This window comes from Nuphar pumila, chromosome 10 (genome assembly GCF_984573655.1).
Source record: "Nuphar pumila chromosome 10, dmNupPumi1.hap1.1, whole genome shotgun sequence".
In the NCBI taxonomy this organism is placed as follows: Eukaryota; Viridiplantae; Streptophyta; class Magnoliopsida; order Nymphaeales; family Nymphaeaceae; genus Nuphar; species Nuphar pumila.
In genome coordinates, this window is record NC_143258.1 from 88,340,985 (window position 1) to 88,363,223 (window position 22,239).

The window sequence follows — 22,239 nt, forward strand, 5'->3', positions numbered from 1 at the left end:
TTTACCTACTCAATTTGCGTTTGATTATAGTGAATCCATGATTTCCAGTCCAGGCATTGACAAGTAAAAAATGGGTTGTATCCTGACGAGCACTAGTTGGGTCTGACAACGTTGACTAGTTTTGCAAGTCTGAAAGCTCATGGGCCTCTTTCTCTGTTTTTGGTGGAAGCATTTCGATGGATTGGATCCAGTTCTGTCCAATCCCATGAATCCAAACACATTGCCAAGGATCAGACCCTACATTGGCTGATACTTTATTTTTTTTTTAAAGGCAAGCTGGGGTTAGGCAGAGACCCTTACCCGTTATACAACAATACCATTGAGATTTGTGTTGGGTTTCCTTCCTTTGTTGGATCCATTGGTTCGATGCACATTCAGTATCGCTAGAGAATTCCAAACACTATGCCTGATCTTCTTGAGGACAATTTTTGTATTCGTTGGATAGCGATTTGTAGAAGTCTTCTCAGCTGAATGACGATTCAGCTGTTCAGAGTTTGAGGATTAGTGATTTATCGATGACGATTTGTGGTGAGTGTCTTTAGCTGCATAGCGATTTGTGGTTAACATTATGTGCTTCAGTTGGATGACGATTTGTGGTTATCGCTGGATAGTGATTTGTGATAAGGCGCTTCAGGCGCATCATAAGTTGTGTAAGACGTTTGGTTTTCCGCATTAAATGTGGGTCTCATTCTCTTTATAAGGGATGGATGAAAGAGAAATTAGAGATGGACCAGGAAGAAAGCGAAAAGAAGGAAAGAGGGAAAAACTCTTTTAGAGCATCGAAAGAGTGCAAAGAGAATAAAACAAGAAGTGATGTTACACTTCTTTCAGGACAACTTCGTCAAGCTGGTTCTTTAGATCATTCGTTCTTTGTTCTTCAGTGAGGTATATTCTCTTGTTCATTTTGTTACACCTTGTGTGTTTGTAAAGCGTATGTCTTTTGGTCACTTTGTAATCTTTGTTTGAAGATAGTGGAAGGTGTTGACCTATCGGTCGCCGTAGACGTACCTCATCTTGAGAGAACCACGCAAATTTTTGTGTGTTTTCAATTTCGATGTTGTTTGTTTTTTTATTTTATTTCTTTCACTGTCATTGCTTTATTGTTTCTATCGATTCACACTTATGGGGAGACCCGGTACGTTCGTTTTAACCCCAACAATTTAAAATTTCAAAGTTCCAACACAAGGTGACGTGCACTAGCTGCCAGACAAGTGGAGCCCCCATTGGTATGGTTGGTACCTTTGCCGGTGGGATGGCTGTTTGCATCACTGAAGGGTGAGCTTATGGTTTTGTTGGCAGATGAGCATTCATGCAATGCCACTGATCCATGACTTCTCCATTTGTTACTTGTGGGGTGTTTGATACTCTGTATGCGTTGTACCCACGCACATGCGGGACACACAGATGCAAGAATGGTGTGTCCCGCATATGCCAAAATGGCGGTGGACGGACAATGCCGAACACATCGAAAAAAAAAATTGGGTGCATGGACAGGGTGGGACAGTGCATCCTGTCCTGTCCATGGACAGTACAGGAGAGGACCCACTGTCCTGTCCACGCACATCCGCGAATCACACGCCCCTTGTTTTCTTTTTTTTGTTTTATGTTTCTGGGAGACCAATTTTGATTGATTCCAGGGTAAAAATGCACGACTAAGCAGAAACATATACTAACTTCCATTAATGTCTAGAGTTCGCGATAAGTTGGATGGCATAGTTTTCCATGAGCTTGCATTTTGGAGGTGAACTAAAAACTAGGCTCCACTCTTGCATGCATGTAGTGTCTTCTAATAGATCAACATGGTTCTCATTAGTTACGGCAACCGAGATGGAGGGAAGATCAGGTGCCATGTGATTGCACACTTTTTTGTGTGCTGCTTCACCTGATCACCCACCATTTTTGGGGTACAAATTAAGAAAGCAACCTAGCTAATATGATAAATTACCAAATTCAGGATTGAATCTGTTACATATATAGACCCAATACCCGTTACAAGACCCAAAACAAAAGATAATATCCAAACTAACAAAACAAATCCCATTGAACCCTGTGGACCCCAGTTCTCTATTCTGTTCCTACATCAGAATGTCTATTGATGAGCTTACCCTTTACAGAAATTCAATCCCAAAGCCCCCAGTTCTATATTGCCTTGCCCTGTGGTTGGATAGACAGGAGAATTCCCGGTCCAGTGGGAATTACAACTTGCATATCCAAACACAGCCTTGAAATTTTGCATGGTGTTCGCTTTAGCCTGTCCATCAACAAATCATTTGAATGGCTAAGTTAAAAAAAAAATCACATGAGAGAGAGCAGCCGCCACTTACTGTTTGGATCACCGCATAGCTCCTTGCCACTTTTTTTTCTGCATAGAACAAGTTCTAATTAGTTGTGCCTGGTAACAGGAGCACATTCTCATATATTACTAGATATGTCATTATTTTACGAGGAACCCTCAGTCGAGAACCGGGCCACTTAATGGGCCCGCCTCCCTGTGAGGTAAACCCTGGGTGGGGTCACCTATAGGGATGGCAGTGGACCGAGGCGGGGGCAGGGGACAAGGTCTCCACCCCCACCCCGTTTCAAAATCCGAACCTCCATCCCCGCAAAGGGATGGATTTTAACCTCAACCCTGCCTCCATCCCCGTTTCATGTCCTCCATCCCCAGTCCAAATGGGGGTGAGGCGGGGCGGGCCCCGTTTCTCCTTAGTTTATAGTAATCCCTTGATTGGGACGGGGACGGGGCGGGGAAAAGCGTAAGTCCATCCCCACCTCCATCCCCTCACGGGAATAGATTTTAACCTTTATCCCCGCCTCCATCCCCGTTTCATGCCCTTCATCCCCGGTCCAAAGGCGGGGCAGGGGCCTGTTGTCCCCCGGTCCACTGCCATCCCTAGTCACCTACACCCAAGTCTATACATCCGTGGGAGTCAAACCGACAAAGGGGTCAGCACATTCTCCTCAGGGCCACTGCCACTCGTGTGACCGGGGTGGCTGTCTACATGTCACAATAAACATGTAGTACTTCAGGAACCTTGGCCTATTTAAACCATATTAGCATTAAAAACAACACAAAAGCAACCCCTAAAGTAGGCCTTTATCTTAAACCAAAACTGAGGCAGCTAATCACGAATTCCCTATAAATTAGTTGGCTATATGCAAATTATACATATTTCTACTTCTAAAATGATTGAGTTATGAACCTGGATCGGCATTCGCATCTGCTGATACTGTGAAGGATTAAACAGTCCACAGTTCATGTTCATAGGGACACGAGGAGACCCAAAAACTGGCAGTAGCAGAGGTGGCGAGCCTTGTATAAGTGGCAGAGATGAAGTCCCTGCAACAAATGAATCAGCCGTGTTTTCCAAAGGAAGAGAACAGCTGCTACTCATGCGCTGCATCCCATCGGTAGGGCACATCTCTTCATGTATTGTTGTCTGTCCCACTGGCCAAAATTGAGGAAATTGCAGGTGATGATGCCCAGAAGCAGGGTGAGCCAATGGTGTAGTGTATGGTCTGCTCCCCATTGACAATGCCTGCTCAAGGATGACCAAGCCTTCAAATGAGAAAACGTTAAAAGCTTCAATAAATTATTCATTTTGCTAATAATATTGTTGATCGATGCCTCCGTATGATATATATATATATATATATATATATATATATATATATATATATATAAGAACCGAACATATTAAGTCCCATTTCTCATTCTGCCCGATTCTGCCCCACAGTTTTTAAGTGTTTTATGATAGATTTAGTGGGAATAAACTCTTGAATCGTGTTTTTTCCACAAGAAAACATGATTTTATGAGCCGAAAAAAACTCATAGCCATTGATTTTGGATCATTGAAAAAACCTGTATAGAGGTCAGTTTTGGATGATTCAAAAACCAGTTGCACTAAACAAAACCTATAGGTCACATCTATGGTGTTAGATGTGAGACCCCCCCCCCCCCAGAAAAAAGTAATTTTTGATGGGGAAGAACGGAGCAAAATGAGAAGGTGGGCAGGAAGAGCACATTACTCTCTCTATATATAAATTTTCTCAGCTCATAAAAATACATTTTTTTTGTCCAAAAAATGTGATCCAAGGTTAGATTCCCACTAAATCGAGCATGATAAAACACATCAAATGGTTTAGATCTATTATAAAACACTTCAAACTATGGGGCCTAACCGGGCAGAACCAGAAAAGAGGGCCTAATATGTTCAGCTCTCTCTCTCTTTATATATATATATATATATATATATATATATATATATATATATATATATATATATATATATATATATATATATATATATATATATATATATATAGTAACCTGTATCATCAAACAGGTAAATCATCTAACACAAATCAGACGCTATTTTTTTTTTGTGTTGTACAGTTTTTAGGATAGTCAAGAACTGCAGCTAAAAACCCTTATTGGGTTTTTTTTTGGATAGGCTGCGCACGGCTGCAAGTCCGAACGTCATTTGATGCTAACCCGTTCGATGATACGGGTTTTTGTGTGTGTGTATATATATATATATATATATATATATATATATATATATATATATATATACACACACACGAGAAGGGGATGTTCCTAACCCTTTTTTCGTAGGTTATGATAGGACTCTCTAAAAATTATATTTGTAAGTATTTTTTACTCGATCTAAACTGTTAGATGCATTTATGATTGGTTATTTACTAAGATTTTTTTTTTCAAATTGATTTGATGTAAAAATGTAAATATTTTATCTTCAAATTTTAGTAAAATATCATGATTTTTGTTACCACTTTAAAATATACATCTGAGCATAAAAAATCATAATCTAACTCTATTGAGTAAGCAATGATAAACACATCTAATGGGACACATTGAGCAAAACTATCTGAAAAATGGTAAGACCATCCTCCTCATCTCTCTGCTCTTTATATATATATATATATTAGCGACTACTGAAGGTATTATACTAATGAGCATGAAATCATAGCTGCAAGTTGTATCAACTCTATCTAAGCGCATAGATGTGATCTACATGGTTTGTTTAGTAAAAAAACTTGTTTTGAATCATGTAATTATGAAAAGTAATTAAGTTTTTAAAGGGGTAAAAAAAATCAGCGGCTTGCATTTTTATAACTCAAAAGATCACATTTTTACATGAAAAAAACACGACAAAAAACTCATGTTGAACACATCTATGCGGTTAGATTGAATCAATACAACTTGCACAGATGATTTCCAGCTCATTAGTATTGTACCTTCATTAGTAACCAATATTAACCTTATATATAAGGTAATACATGCATGCTGAATGAAATGCTAAATAGATTTTTTGGGCTTTTTCTATTATTTTTAAATTCTGTAGAGATGTGATCTATGTAATAGATTTATAGGGATCAGCTCTTGAAGCATTCCGACACTTGGGTGAGTTTTTATAAGGATAAAAAAATCATCGGTCCAAAATCTTTGTAATTTTTTTAGGCTCCAAATGATTCAGGTGTGGATTCCTAGTAAATTGCCCATGCTCAACACATTTGTGGGATCGAAACCCCAAAAAAAACACCCAAAAAACCAAAAAACTCATTTAGCACGTATGTATTACCCTATATATAAAACAAAAATAGAAATCAAATCTAAGTTTGTTTGTAAGGGATTAATTAACTGTTCTAGGTGAAGGAAATGGCTGGGAACTGTAGCCAGTGAGCACCGAATGCATAGGATGCTGACCCAAAAACTGTGTCAGTTCCCATATTCGGGTTGGATTTGATTTGGGCCATCTTGCTCGACTACCTATTAGGGTGTCAATGGGTCGGGTTTGGCTCGGACCCAGGAGGAACCAGACCTGGCCCCAAGTTTTGGGTATGGTATTGGGTCCGGACCTCAGTCTAATCAGACCCACCATAAGAGAAACCATACCCAGATCCGATAAAAACTACATGAACAACACCCGAGCCATACCCAGTAAAACAATATTTTTTATCATATTTACATTGAAAATTGTGGGTCTTAATAGGAACTCGGTTTGGGCCCTGGTTTGGTATACAATTTCACAAACTATACCCGGGTCCATGTATTAATCGGACCTTCGGGTCCAAACCTGGGTCTTAATCGGGTCTTCTTATTTATCACCATACCCGGACCCTATAAGGTTTGGTATTGGTCGGGTTCAGGCAAACCTGGCCCGTTGACACCCCTACCTATCATCCTTCCTCATACGTGGACCACATGTGGATCTTGTTGGTTCTGAGCTGAACTGATTAATCCCTCATATTACCCATTCAATATCCAACCAGATTTGATCATGATCTGTATTCATGAGGGTGAGTCGGATCCGCGCATAGATGTGGTTCTGGATCTGGGTGTAGTAGAAAGGTCCAGATCGTATGGTAATGATATTCTCTACCAAATGAACCTTATTGTGCTATTTGTAATAAATGTTGTCCTTCAGCCCAAAAACAAGAAGGAACAAATAAAATATAAGAAAAACCATAAACACATTTTTGAAGTCTATAAGGTTCCTAATTCCAAAAATGGCATATTAATCTAGGGTTGGACAAAATGGTGCGTTACTTTGTGACAAGTGAAATGAATGACTTGTTGGTAAATACATATATTTTTAGCATGCAGCTCCACTACAGCTGACCATCCATCTCAACATTTCTAGAGATGGACACGACACCCATCTCAAGAAACGCCAAGATGTATGGCTGTCAGGCAGGTCACTGCAAGCCCACCGCGCATATAATGTGAAGTCCAATAAAAAATGACATGAAATGCATTATATGACCAATGATATAGGAAAACACTCAATAACAGTGGCTTGCTTTTTAGTGAAATGGGTACTTAATAAGCTGGTGTTAGGATAAACACCATTTCTTTTTTAAGGAAATAATAATTCATTGAAGTAGCGTTACACTTGGTGCAAAAGAAAACAGATTACAAAAAAACAGTGGAACAGAGTGGCTGCAGAAAACAGAGCTTCGAAATAATGAGATCCATCCAGCAGATTTAGAAAATCCAAAAAATCCGAAAAATAACAGCAACTACTGCAGAAGCCAAAGAATAAACACGCATACAATAACCTAAAAAGTTAAAGAGGCTTACGTGAAGTTGTAGCTGAAGGGATTTTACATATTCGACTGCATCATCTAGCAGTGAGACTTTATCACGCTGTAAACTCAATGTTGTCATCAAGGTTAGCATCTACATCATCATTCATTAAGCCTATTCTCTACTATATACGTGGTGTCGACTTTGAAAAAAGTTCAATGATCAAATTTAAAATCAAACTGCTTCAACACACACACACTCACACACTTTGTTTCAATTGACCTTATCTGAACGGGGCAAAAGTTTATTCAGGGCTTCCATCTTCTCATTGATTCTGCCTCTTCTTTTCTGTCAACAACGAACAAAATCATGTGTATTTATTAATACGGCGCCCAAACTAACCTCAAAGAAAGGGTGTAGTTTGAGTAGAATATATATATATATATATATAAGACAGAGCTCCATGTTATTAGGCCAACAAAGATAATGTTATAAAAAAGTACATGATATGAACTATTTGATCCTATAAACTTTATAATGCTTACCCTTTCTGTGAGATTGTGAATCTGCTGCATCTGATGACGTTTCCTACAACACCCATGCTCTTTGTCAACCGTTAGATTTGTCTCGGCATCATCCTGTGGTTGAAAATGTTTTTCTCAATCGTCTAGTTATATTCTCTGCATATATCATGCACTAAAAGAAGATGCTTACTTCATTACTGATTTCCGTAATTTCCTTGTGTTTTCTATTTGGTGAAGTAACGTCCTCAGTGCATCCACTTGCACATCCGAACCTAGTGTCCTTGTAGTTGACAGCATCCTGGCTGGATCCTAACCTAGTCTGCTCAACCTGAGTCCAATTCTGACTTGGTGGTCCTTGAGAATTTGACTGAATCAGCTCACAAGGGACCTGAGCCAACTGGCTCATAGGATCTGCTAAGCTCGACCCAGAGTCAAAACAAGGAAGAAGGTCAGAGAAAACGGGCTCATCCCCATATCCACCAGTCTCTAAGTCCACAACATTAAGGTGTTGTGAACTAGTAAGGGTCATGGTGTCGTAGTGTTGTAGCATTGTGGCTGATGAAGAAGGCTGGAACTGTATAGACTGGTGGTCACTGCAAAACCGCCAACCGTTAGAGTCAGAGTTCAAGGAAAACAAGAAGTGTGTTTGTAAGAGGAAAACCGATTTGAGAAAATGCAAGCTACTAGTTGCAGAGAGAATGAATATATAGGGGAGATATTTTGGTGTTGGAAAATGTGCCCGTTTCTTAAAAAGGTAATTTTCATGTAGCTTTCTAACCTATTGCTCTATTTTGCTTAGCCGTCTCAGGTTTCGAATATTTAAGAAGAACCTCCCGCTTTATCAGAAACTGCTCGGTTGGTTATTTGGGTTACTTTTGGTAGCTTCTTACTGTAGGATAAAAATTTTACACTCTAAAATCTCTTATTTGCATTTAAGTCTCCCTCTCTCTCTCTCTCTCTCTTGGATGTAGTCATCCACATCTCTATCTCTCTCTGAAACGGGGTTGATCGACCCTCCTCGCTCTCTCTCTTTTCTCACATTTTTTGTTTTGTTTTTTTCATGTTACACAAACAAGTAAAAATTTTTCAACTAAAAAAGTTATATCAAAACTTTAGAATTTTTCTTGCTTCCAGACATGCCCTAAGTAAATCTGTGTGTTTACAATTAAAAGGTGAAAAATGTTTGCATTGAGTCTCTTAAGTGAAAGCATTTAAAGAGTTAAAAATGTCATTTTAAGAGATCACTAAGGTTAATCGTTCAAAAAAGGATAAGTCTCTTGTGCGGATGTACATACAATATCAATGAGTTGAAACAAGCAAGATCTTATTGCTAGTGTTTTGTAAGTGAATCTAACCTTATAGATATGATTTACATGAAGATCGACTTTTGAATCACCAGAATCTGGTGGGTGTAGTTTTTTTTCTTAGCGATTAAAAAATCAATGGTAATAAATGCATTAAATTTTAATAACTTAAAAAAAGTATTGTTTTGTTGAGAAAACACAATCTAATAAATGTTGGTTGATCTTTAACAAATTGACTATACTAAACATATCTGCAAGGTCAGATTTAGTCAAAATAATTAACTTGCACATAAGAGTTTCAACTCATTGATACCGTGTACGCATCTGCACCAAAGACATCCTTCAGAAGAAAAAGCTAAGTAGAGTTCTGAAAGCAAGTTTTTAAAAAAACTTAGGTGCTTTATATGAAGCAAATATCATAGGTTAAGCGCCTATATGCAATATTGTACATTGTTTGTCATTACCAACAAGGGTGACAGATTCAGTGTCATTGTAAGTGTCGTGGCTCTTATAGATAAAAGCCAGGGTCTCACGAAAAAAATCTGAGAATCCAATTTGGCTTTACATGTAACAACTGACTGCAGATCATGACACGTGTTCTTTATCTGCACATGGTAGTGCATAGGATGCCTTAATGTTTATCTGTCCCTTTTCAATTAGAAATTTATAGAATGTTGAGCCCGGCCAATGCTGTCCTTATCGCCATTTTGGAATGACTTAATTCACATTATATGCAGCCTTGCTGCATGGTGAGCATGTAGCGACCTGCTTGACAAACATCCAATCTTTTAGCTTAGTTGGGTCATTTAATTTAACCCTTAATCAGTTAATTTGGTTTTGCATAAACCATAAGGCTATGTTTGGGAGCCTTGAATGGGAGGTTGTGTTGTAGTTTCAGCCATGCTCTCATACACTCTTGCTGTTTGTTGTTTGGGAGCAGTGGCATTGGAACACGGATCCCATCATTTGAAATATGATGGGTTCCATCATACATTCAATCCTAACCATCCAATCAATGGCTAGATGCTGGTTCAGCTGGATGGCTAGGATAGAATGTATGATGAAACCCATCATATTTCAAATGATGAGATCCGTTCCCATGGAGTTGCTGAAACAATGCCTTGTGACCGGTGTTGGCAGTCCCAACACCACTTGTCAAACACCTTTCACGAGAAGATGTTTTTTCTCAACTCACACATTGACAAAGCGATATTTTGGCAATACATTGAAACCGTGTTTTTATCCCATTGCAAGGCTCCCAAACTTAGCCTAAAAGATTAAAAATAATTCAATGAAACAAATGGCAGACAAAGACATATGGACGTCAATCTGTCAGCAAACCACTAAGTTCATTCTTTAATATATGAGACAGCCTTGATGCTGTTTTAGTTTAGGCGAGGTAAAGCCAACAGTCAATGGGAACCTTAGGAGGGGCCGACCAGGGAGCGGCACGGATCTCACCTTTGTTGGTGTGGTTGCATTCACGGAATTGGGTGTCTGGAACCAAAATGCTTCCATGTAATGCAGGAAAAGCAAGAGAATTTTGATGGAATTTGATGCCCAAGTGCACCAATCTACCCACACCCTTAGGGGACTCTTGATGTATAGGATTACTGTAGCTGAGTTTGGTGTCAACTGAACATCTTGGGTCCAACTCATTTTGAAGGCCCTACTTTCTATTTTCACAATGCAACATAGGTTGAGATGCAGTTTGAGAAGCAAAATTTAGAACTTCTCTTAACTATTACCCCTCTCTCTGTTCCGGACCGAGCCTTCGGAATGGACAAGTGTAGTGCGGAGCTCTACTGAATGGAAAATGCATCAAGTGTAGGAATGTGCGGTATGTGTTGGCTTGATCGGTGATGTGCGGTGATAGCACGACACACGATAGGTAACAATATCGTCATTAGTGCATCGTTGTATGACAACACAAACATGAAGCGTTGTTTGGTTAAGTAGTGCCAACGGATTAGAGGATATTTTCTTAAGATACTTGGTTAAGGACCTCTCACTTTGCAGGAGTTTCTCATGCATAGCATTTGGATGCACAGGAGTACGTGTGGGTTAAGGCTAATTCTCCCAAGGATCACTTTAGGTGATTTTAATCGAGTATGATGACTCGGGACTATGTGAGTGAATGCCTAGGCTTCGATAAATGAGTCTGGGTGGTGTTCTTCGCAATGGTGTTCAATCATCAACTGGTCTTCAGACTAGGGGCCACAAGGTCTTGTTTCTTCAGTGACAAGGTTTTGTTGTAGGGTGCGCATGGAGTCGCAATACGCTCCTTAGCACGTAAGGCTAAGACAAGTTTGTACCATTTAAAAAGTGATAGTTGATATGAGACGACTATGCATTAAGTGACATGGACTAGATAGAATACACATTTGGAGATGCGCTTGATCAGCTTCTGCTAGGCAACTGCGTACGAAAAAGTGTTGGTGTGGGGTCTTTGGCCATTAGGCTGGCCAGAGTTAGTAGTCTGGCGCATCTCAGGTTTGTAAAAATTTTATGCCCATGACAAATTGGTATCAGAACAAAAAGATTTACAGAGACCTTGTTGTTTATTGAGTACGATACTGAAGGAGACAGTAATGGTTTATCCTAGTTACACAAATTTGCGCAGCTAAAGTGTTGTTGACTAAGCACATAAGAAGATGTTGGCAGGGTGGTATGAGTCATCTTGTCGATGGCAAGCAGAAGTGTAATGTTGTTGTTCAGTTGGCTAAGAAAACGTGGATAAGCTAAAAGTTTCTACCAGTTGTACGTTAGGCTCGCAGGTAGAGCGTGACGTTTGCCTTGTACATGCAGAGAATGCAAGTTGGATTCGGCTAGATGGATTTGTGGGTATGAGAGACTCAACTAAACTTCTATATTCTCTCCCAAAATTGTGGGTTAGCGGAGTGCCTATCTTGAGCAGAATGCTCATTATTTTGGTTCCTTGAGTTGGCAGTTTTTTTATGGATTGTGTGTACAGAAAAAGTTGTTATTCATGGCTCGTCAGTTTGGTTCCTGCAGAAATATTTTGGTGGCTTCAGATGAGAGTTGTAGCATTGGGCCGTGTTGCCCCTTGTGTGGAAGAGTGCCCAGGAAGACACTTTGAAGGACCGCTTTGGGGTGATATGTCAATAAGTGTCCCTCACTTGAAGACTAGTTTGAACCGTTGGAAAATCGCAAGTTGGTGCCTTAAGAGAGTTGATATCCCTACAACACGAGTTGATGGTCGTCTTTCTCTGCGAGAACCACCAAGGGCTTGAAACTGTCCTTGCTGAGGTCGGAAGGTAACTCAACCATGAACATGAAGATGACAAGTTTGTCGTGTAGTCGAAGATGACCTGCTGGTATATGGGACTGCACTGAGGTCCCACGACTAAAGAATACTCGATGTTAATGAAGCGAAAGATCGTTGTTTAAGTGATTGGATATATATTAAGGAATAAGAATTGACATGTTAAAGGTTGTGGTGATGGTAGATGAAAACTAGAACAAGTTGAGTAGGGTGAAAAAAAGAAGTAGACCAAAGATAAGTATGAATGAAAACTAACATATCAGTTAAGACTGTGTTTTTACCTGTACCACCATTATCGAGGACGATAATGGTTTGGGTGGAGGAGAATGTCCCAGCTCGAGCCTTTAGAATGGGGCAGGTGCAGTGTGGAGCTCTATTGAGTGAAAAATGCATCGAGTGTAGGAACATGCGGTATGCGTTGGCTTGATTGGTGATGTGCGGTGATAGCACAACACACGATAAGCAACAATATCATCGTTAATGCATCGCTATATGATGACATAAAAGTAGAGTGTTGTTTGGTTAAGTAGTGCCAGCAGATCAAAGTATGTTGCCTTGGGAGACTTGATTAAGGACATCTCTGCATGGAGGAGTTCCCCATGCATAGCATTTGGACGCACGGGGGTGCATATGGGTTAGGGATAATCCCCCAAAGTATCACCTTAGGTGATTCCAACCAAGTATGGTGACTCGGGGTTAGGTGAGTGAATGCCTAGGCATCAGTGAATGAGTCTGAGTGGTGCTCTTCTCTATGGTGTTCAATCATCATCTGGTCTTCGGACTGGGGGTTGCAAGGTCTTGTTCCTTCAGTGAAAAGGTTTTGTTGTAGCATAAGCATGAAGTCACAATACGCTCTCTGACATGCAAGACTAAGGCAAGTTTGTACCTTCTTAGAAGTGATAGCTGGTATGAGATGGCTATGCACTAAGTGGCATAGACTACATAGAATACACATTTGAAGATGTACTTGATCAGCTTTCGCTAGGCAGCTACGCACGAGGTAGTGTGCAAGGCCAATGAAATGATTCAACGCATGGAAAAGTGTTGATGCGCGACCTTTGACCGTTAGGCTTGCTAGACTAGGCAGTGTGGCACATTGCGGGTTTTCAAAAAAATCTATGCGTGTGACACTCTCTCTCACCTTGATAAAATTCACGCTAATTGATGGGTAAAGTTTCTACCATAACACAAAATGCAAACATATGACAGTATATAGTGGCCCAAGAAGCAATTCACTCTATCAGGCCTCAAGTACAAAAACATTTATTTTAAAAATTGATCTAGAAAACACTTTTGATTCTTTGGAAAGAAGATTTTTATTATCTTGTATGCAAAACATGAGATTTGGTGATAAATGACTCTCTTGGATCAAGGGTCTTCAAACACGGAAAATTCTAAGGTTGTAGGGTCTCGCTGAGCATCTTAGTTTCTCATCTCTTATTTACTGACAATTTAACGTTGTTTGTGGGAGGCGTCGAAAAAAATAGGAAGGCATTGTGTGCTATTGTTAATGCTTTGTAAAAAAATTTAGACTACGCATGAATGAGAACAAGAGTCAGGTGTTGGTTCTAAATGACTCCTGATCTGGTGAGTTACAAGTGATAGCCTCCAACATTTTAATTGCGAAGTAGGATCCCTCTCAATAAAGCATTTGGGATTGCCGTTACATTTGGGCGTATCCAGGGAGTTGCACTGGAGCAGAGTGGAGGACAGCATTAGGGAAAATGTCCAAAAATGTGCTTATCATTAATTTACTATCAAGGGCAGGATGCATTAACTTTGTGAGGTTTAACCTATCTCCTACGGTGTTGCACTTTCTTCAAATTTTCAGGTTGCCAAACAAGGTGAAAAAAAGGACTAATCACCATCTTTCAAAAGTTCACCTTTCCTAACCTCTACTATGCAACAAGAAGGAAATTTTCTAAGGTGAAAGAGGTCTGGTCGAAGACATCAGGTACACGGGAGATTTTATTGGGAAGGGACCCAACCGAACTGGTTTTTCCAGCAATGGTCTGATCTCTTGAGGCAACTATCACGCTTCTCTCTTACGCAGAGTGAGGATGGTCTCACATGGACGCTGAACAGTGACGGTGTCTTCGCAGCAAAATTGAACTCGAAAGGCAAGCGCTGAAAATTTATTTAGAGACTGGATAGAGAGAAACCACCATATTTTCAGAGGCCAGCACACTGATCAAGTTCTCACCCTTGATCAGTTAAGATGGGAAGTTAGGGACAAAGCTAGCCGAAAGTGGCCTGGACGCCCCCTGGACTGGATTGGGGGCAACATAGTGATCCTACACCAGGCCTCTCATGGCCCGTTACTGTTGCTTATTTCATTTCTGTATTTCTGTTTGCTCTGTTCAGTTCAGCCACTCCCTGTTTTTAGTGAGGACAGTGTTCGCTTTTTCATGTAACTGCTTCTGGGCTGGGGTGATATCTCATTACACTTGTCCTCCCATCTGTATTCTCTTCTGTTGATGCAGTAATTCTTGTATTCTTCTTTGAAAATGAAAGACACTACATGATGCCGAAGCCAATTGTTGCTAGGTCTGGTAAACGAGCCGGAACGAACTGAACACAAGATGTTCGGGCTTGGCTCGTTTACAATGGAACCCAGCTCTGGATGGGGTTGAACTCGTGTTTATCCGAGCTGAGCACCTGCCAAGCCCGAGCCTGACCCAGATGAGTCGATGTCTAGACGGCTCGTGTAATTTTTTTTTACATGAGGCATTATAAGATGATAATAGCGGGATTCAAACTACATACCTCATGCTCACCTAGGGCTGTCAACGGGTTGGGTCAAGGCTCACCTAGGGTTGTCAACGGGTTGGGTCAAGGTTGACCTGGGCCCGCCCATATAACTAATAATCAGGCTCAGGTTTGGGTTTTGTCGGGTCACATAAATAGAATACCAAACCTGGATATACATAATTTAAGAAATTTACTTTTATTATATATATATATATATATATATATATATATATTCGGGTTAGGGCAGGTACCAACAAAAAAACAGGGTCGGGTCCAGGTTGACACAAATATTACTCGGGTTGGCACTTCCAATGCTCATACGAGAGAATTTGGGTTCGGGTCGAGTTGGGTACCCAACACAAACTGGACCCGTTGACAGCCCTATGCTCGCCTGACATGCACCTTGAGCACTTGAACAAACAAACTCTTTGTGATTAATTTTAGACTTATATTCCTTATATATTGTGATCTCACGAGCTTACATGGGTCGAGATGAACACCCTGTATTCAGGCTCAACTCGTTTATACTTAACATGCAACTCATGTCTCCGCTTGCCATTTATACGACCCGATCACGAAAGACTTTGCGACGAGTCGAGCCATGAGCTACTCGGTTCGTTTACTAATTGTTTGTTTGGACATGTACGTAGCTTTTGGCCTGGGTTGGTTTCGCTGATTATAAAAGCCAGTCAATGTGGTGGAGCATAGCGTTAAGCCTCATATTTTAAAATGGTGTAAAATTTTGACCGCAGCTGCTTCCATGCAAGTCGGGTTGAGTCAGACCCAAGAGTAGTTAATTAGCCCTTTTTCCTTCTGTCCAACCCACCTTTATTTATGCCACCATGGTTCGTCATAAAATGGTAACAATGTTTTTGAGGCCTTACACATTAATTCTTTCTTTCTTTTTTTGTTTGTTATACGTGGAGATACTGGCCTTAACCAGCCGCACCCACTGTATCACCCTAGTAGCATAAAACTGAACCACTACAAGAAAACAGGTCATTACCTACTTAAAAAAAAAATAGAGACTATAAATTATCGTCTTCAATAACAATTTAATGTCGATGACATATAATATCGTTGTAAAAACAAGTATTATCAATGATATTTTATCTTCGTTCTTATGTCGTCGGTAATATGAATAGGAAGACGTGAAAGATGATCAAGAAGAGGTATGGATGATGATATTATCATCGATTTTAAATTATGATGATAATTAATTATTGTAAAAAAAAAATTATAATTATGACGATAATTAATAGTCACCAATTACCAGACAACGAACATTATCGTCAATTTTAAACTACCATAGACGACAAATATTTATTGTCGATATTAGTAATATAGCTGTCGAGTTTTGTCTATTTTTTTAATTTTGAAACTAACATAGCTGACGATCAATTATTGTCGCTACAAGAAAGATAGTCAACGATTTTTATCATCGGTTATATCTATTTTTTTATTTTGAAACTAATATAGCCGACGATAAATTATCATCGGTATAAGGAAAATAACCTGAGGAGGTTGGGTTAGTGTTGAATATATGATATTAATGAATGTAGAATAATATTGACTCAAATCACCTTCTTTTCATATTTTTTTGATTTTTTTGGATTGGACACTATGAATGTGATCTACCATATTTGCTTGGTAGGTGTACGTTTCAAACCATGTGATTGTGACACGAAATCAAGTTTCTTGATAACTTCAAAAATCAGTGGCCTACAATTTAGCAAAATTTTATGAAAATATATATTTTACATTGAAAAAAGTGACGCAAGGTCAGATCCATAGCAAACAAATCACGCTGAACACATCTATATATGTGGTCAAATTGACTCGACACTGCTTACTCGTATGATTTCTATCTTTATAATTTTGTATCTTAGTACCAAATATTAAAATATTAACTCATATATATATGTATGCATACACAGTATCGATCAGTTCAAATGAGCAATATCTCACTGTCTTTTAACTGAATCTAGTTCAAAAGATGTGATCTACATGGTCCAGTTAGTGGGGATTGGCTTTTGAATCAGATTTTGACATGTATGCAAGCATTTTCAACAATTCAAAACACATCTCGATCCAACCCAAATCTGAAAAATATGAATATGAAATCAGAAGCACTCTTGGATCACATTTCAAGAATCCTAATCCAGAAATAAAGTGTTAGATTTGGATCGAATGTCCGACTGAACTCATTTTTTTGCAGGTAATGATTCGAAACTCCCCAAATAAATGCAGAACTCACATTTCTGTTTTTTTTTTTGTGTGTGTTTTTTCAACGTTGCAGGAAAAAACTGAGTTGCAAAAGGCAGGGATATTGCACGTATTTCTATTCTCAGCAAAGGATGAAAAACAAAGAGATATATACACAAGAGGAAAAGGGAAGGGTGATTGCAAGGGATCTCTAATTGCAATATTACAAATTTCCTAGGCTCAATATAAACATATAATACAAGGGAGCAGCTTGAAACAACACTTGATGAGCATCCTTTGATGTCAGATGACCCTGCATGGAAAGTCTGGCAAGGAGACATTTGGCAAACCTCTCAGCTCTTTAAATTTTTGAATGGTGCTTAGTTTGGCCGGCCATCAACAAGAACTTGAATGGCTAAGTGAAAGAAATATTATTGCATATGAAAGACATATGAGAGAGAGAGAGAGACTGACTTACCACTTGGATTGCAACCTGACTCACATTTTTTCTGCAAAACATGTTTTTAGTAAATAAGCAAAGATGAACACGTCTACAAGTTTGGATTAAGCAAAAAAACATGTGCAGCTATTTTTTTTAAGGTGATTAAGATATGTGTTGGTGTCTGCATGTGCTTTGTATGTGTATGTGTTTCTGTGGGCTCATTTTCAATAAGAATTTGGCCAATGGTCTAGCTAGCCCAATGTTGTCAGTATGGGTATCGGCCCTGAATCGTTTGGCGGATGATTTAGGTGAATTGGCCGATACCAATTCATCCCCAAGTGAAGCATTCTGAATCGGTTAAAAAATAATTAAAAAATATTTTGTGTTAATCAGAATGTGATGCGTTAAAACCATTAAAATAATATTAAAAAAAATAAGTTTTTTATTTACATTTATTAAAAATTAGCCGATTAAGGTTAGTATGTATAAATTTTCTTCTGAAACGATACGTAATTGACCGATTCAAAACGATAGTGACAGCATTGGTCTAGCCTTCTCGGGTATGTCAGAAGACAGATCGAGTGATTTGACAAAACACAATTTTTTGTATTTTGAAATCATGACCGTCCATCACTTCAATAACCACCATTGGGCAAGCGGTGTGCCCATCAAAAAGTGCTGATGTCATCATTTCACAGTGGATAGTGGTGTTTTCAAAACACAAAAATTTGTGTTTTGTCAAATCACTTGCCTGGGTACATCTAGCTCGATTGGGCTTGACCCAGGCCTAGTCCAGCCCACATTGTCCATCTCTTGCCAGGGTCCACTAAAAAGATTCTCTTGATTCTAATGCACTAGTGCAATACTTGGACAGTAAGCATTTTTTGCTTTCAAAATGTTGAGTTATTAACCTGGTGTGGCATTCCCATTTGCTAATACTGTGGACTAAACAATCCACAGTTAATGTTCATAGGAGCATTAGGTGATGGAAAAACTGGTATTTGTGAAGGTGAAAAGCCTTGCATCAATGGCAGAGATAAATCCCCTGCAACAAACGAATGACCCAAGTTCTGGAGAGGAACACAACAGCTGCAGCTCATCTCCTGCAACCCATCACCAAAGCACATCCCTTCATGTATTGTTCTCTGTCCCTCTGGCCAAGAGTGAGGGAATTGCAGATGATGTTGCCCAATAGAATGGGGAACAAATGGCACGCTGTATAGTCTGCTTCCCATTGACATAGCCTGCTCAAGGATGCATGGTAAAATCATGAAATGAGAAAATGTTGAAAGCCTCAAAACGTTAGTCATTTTTTCACTGCTACTATTGATCAAGACCTCCTCGTGGATATGATTATATGGTTGGATATGGATCCCAAGGGCTTGCTTTAATGCAATGTTAGAAACTTATAAGATTGTGGCTATACACGAAATGCTGCCTTCTGAAAACTAGCATATCAAAGAGTAAGCAAGCTGGAATAATGTAGTCATGGGGACTAGGGCTGTTAAACTAGGTGAATAGCCGGTTAAGCTCATAACAAGGCTATGTGTGTGTGTGTGCATATAAAATATTTGCTACCCTCATGGATTAGGAGCCGTGTCTTTTGTTTCACCCAATTTACACATGAAAATGGAGGTTTACATATGAAATCCTTCATTTTCATATTCTGGTGAAGCAAACATAAGTAGGGATGTCTGTGGACCGGGGCGGGGGACAAGGTCTCCACCCCCGCTCCGTCTCAAAATCTGAACCTCCATCCCCGCACGGGGATGGATTTTAACCTCCAACCCCGCCTCCCTCCTTGTTTCAAGTCCTCCATCCCCGGTCCAAACGGGGGCGAGGCGGGGCGGGCCCCCGTTTCTCCTCGGTCTATAGTCATCCCTTGAAGGATTGGGGATGGGGCGGGGCAAGGCAGGGATTGGGATGGGGATGGGGATGGGGCGGGGGGGGGAAGCGTAAGTCCATCCCCGCATGGGGATAGATTTTAACCTTCATCCCCACCTCCATCCCTGTTTCATGCCCTTCATCCGTGGTCCAAACAGGGTGAGGCGGGGTGGGGCCCGTTGTCCCCCGGTCCACTGCCATCCCTAAACATGAGAACTCCATTTTCCTGTGGAGCTCACGGTCACCATGAGTCTCTTTTCATGTTGACCATGCATTTACTATGTAAATCTATACATACCTAGAAAACGCACCTGTGACCTAGAAATGGTCTCTGTTCCCATATTTGGGTTGGATTTGGTTTGGACCCGGCCTGCTGGACTCTGTATCATCCTTCCTCATATCTGACCAGATGTAGATCTTGTTGGATCTGAACTAATCTTTCTGATCCAACTTATTACCCAAGAAATTCAATGTCCAACCAGATTGGGATCTGTATTTGTAGGCGTGAGTCAGATCCACATATACGTGGTTCTCGATCTGTGTGTACTACAAAGTCCCAGACCCAACCTGCCCTCCAGTTCTGTGACGATATATTCTACCAAACCGTATTGATTTATTTGTAATAAATAATGCCCTTTTCTATGTACCCAAAAAACAATAAGGAGAAAAAAACAGCACATTTTTGAAATCTAGAAGGTTCCTAATTCTAAAAATTAAATGACATATTAGTCCCACAATTGGACAGATAAACTCAAAAACGCAACCTCCTAACTGCAAAGGCACAAAGCTTTATGATGATGAAATGAATGGGTTATTGGAAAATACATATACGAGTCCACCCCAATTTGGCCAACCCTGATGAGTGATTACTCACTGCAACTTTCAAGGCAAGTAGTAGTCCTGTTTTAATGCCAAAGAAAAGCATTATATAACCAATGATAAAGAAAAACACTATTAAATAATGCATGGTGCAGTCGGAATGCCTTTCTTTGCATGGGACACTAGATGAAAATGATCCCTTGATACTTAATTGAGTTAATGTCAGGATAAACTATCATGTCATTGCAACAAATAATTAACTTAGATAAGAATTATGGCTTACATGAAGTTGTAGCTGAAGGGATTTTATATATTCAACTGCATCAGCTAGCATTGAGACCTTGTCACGCTGTAAATTCAATGTTATCTTCATCACTGAGACCTTTGTCATCCAATTTCAATGATCAAATTTCCAAACAAACCTAATTCAACACACACAGACACAGACACAGACACAGGGTTCATTTGACCTTATCTGAATGAGGTATAAGTTTATGCAGAGCTTCCATCTTCTCATTGATTCTGCCTCTTCTTTTCTGTCAATAACACAATAAGGTGAACCAAAATAATGTGTATTGTTAACATAGCACCCTAACTGCACTGTAAGAAAGTGCTCAGTTTAGGTTGAATATGAGCTTAAGATGACTGAGACATACAGCACCACTTTTTTTTTTTTTTTATGATGAGGAACCCTCACCGAGAATCGGGTCACTTAATGGGCCTGCCGAGGTAAATCCGAGTTGGATCACCGACACCTAAGCCCTTACGGAGCCCACCAGTTAAAGGCACCCGCACACCCGGTGGGAGTCTAACGTTATTAGATCAACAAACGCAGAATCTTACAATATAACACATAATATAAACAATTTGATCTTAATGCTTACCCTCTCTACGAGATTCCGAACCTTGTGCATCGCATGACGTTTCCTACAACCCTCAGGCGCCTTGTCAACCTTTAGATTTGCTTCAGCACCATCCTGTGATTGAAAATGTAATCTGGTTATCTTCTTTGCACATACTTATGCAGTAAAAACAAGATATGCCTACTTCTCTAATGGTTTCCATAGTTTCCTTATGGTTTCTACTTAGTGAACCAACGTCCTCATTACATCCACTTCCACATGCGAACCCAGTGTCCCCGGTGCTGACCACATTATGGGTGAGTCCTGATATAGGCAGATCAAGCTGAACCAGACTTGTCCAGTTCTCAAGATTAGAGATGCTTTGGCATGGTGATCCTTTATACTGAGATTCCATCTTCTCGCAAGGGGCCTGAGCCGACTGACCCATAGGACCTGGTAAGCTCATCTCAGAAGCAAAAAAAGGAAGAAGGTCAGAGAATAAGGGTTCATACTCATAACCAAGAGTCTCTACGTCCACAGTATTAAGGAGTTGTGGGATTGTTGGTGGGGAAGAAGGCTGGAAATCTATAAACTGGTCACTGCAAAAACAACTGTTGGAGTCAGAGTAGTTCATGGTTGCAAACAGGTGTTTGCAAGAGAAAATGGATTTAGGAATACTACTTGCAAAGACGATGAATATGGAACGGAATATATGAGATTGTTGAAATACGTGAGGCATTTTTTTTAAGGATAATTTAGATTCAGGCCGCCTGCCTATGACTTATTTCCATTTAGCATTCTCAGGTTTCTAGTATTTAAGGAAATACTCCTCACTTTTTGAAAAACTTCTTGAATGGCTGCCTGCGTTACTTTTTGTCTAGTTTTCACCATCAAAATGCAATTTCACCTGCTAAAATATCTTATTTTCCTTAATTTAGCCTCTCTCTCTCTCTAAATGAACAACCCAACCAGCATGAGGTGAATGCAAAGTAACGAAGCTCGCAATCCTACATTGTTTTTTCAAAAAATTAAGTGTTTATCTTAAATATTTAAAAGTTGAGTCAGCTAAACATAAATTCTTGATAGGTTAGGTGCCTATATCAAAATTGCCCCTTTTCTAACGTCACGCATTTT

At 39.8% G+C, this 22,239-nt stretch overlaps 1 long non-coding RNA gene across 1 annotated transcript; it reads right to left on the reverse strand.

Moving 5' to 3' along the window:
• Window positions 1-2,333: 2,333 nt before the first annotated feature.
• Window positions 2,334-7,183, reverse strand: LOC149827236 (uncharacterized). Its single transcript, XR_016434764.1, has 3 exons — window positions 7,103-7,183; window positions 3,201-3,536; window positions 2,334-2,362 (listed from the first exon to the last, which is right to left on the reverse strand). It is a non-coding gene; the product is annotated as an uncharacterized LOC149827236 (long non-coding RNA).
• Between the last annotated feature and the right edge of the window lie 15,056 nt (window positions 7,184-22,239).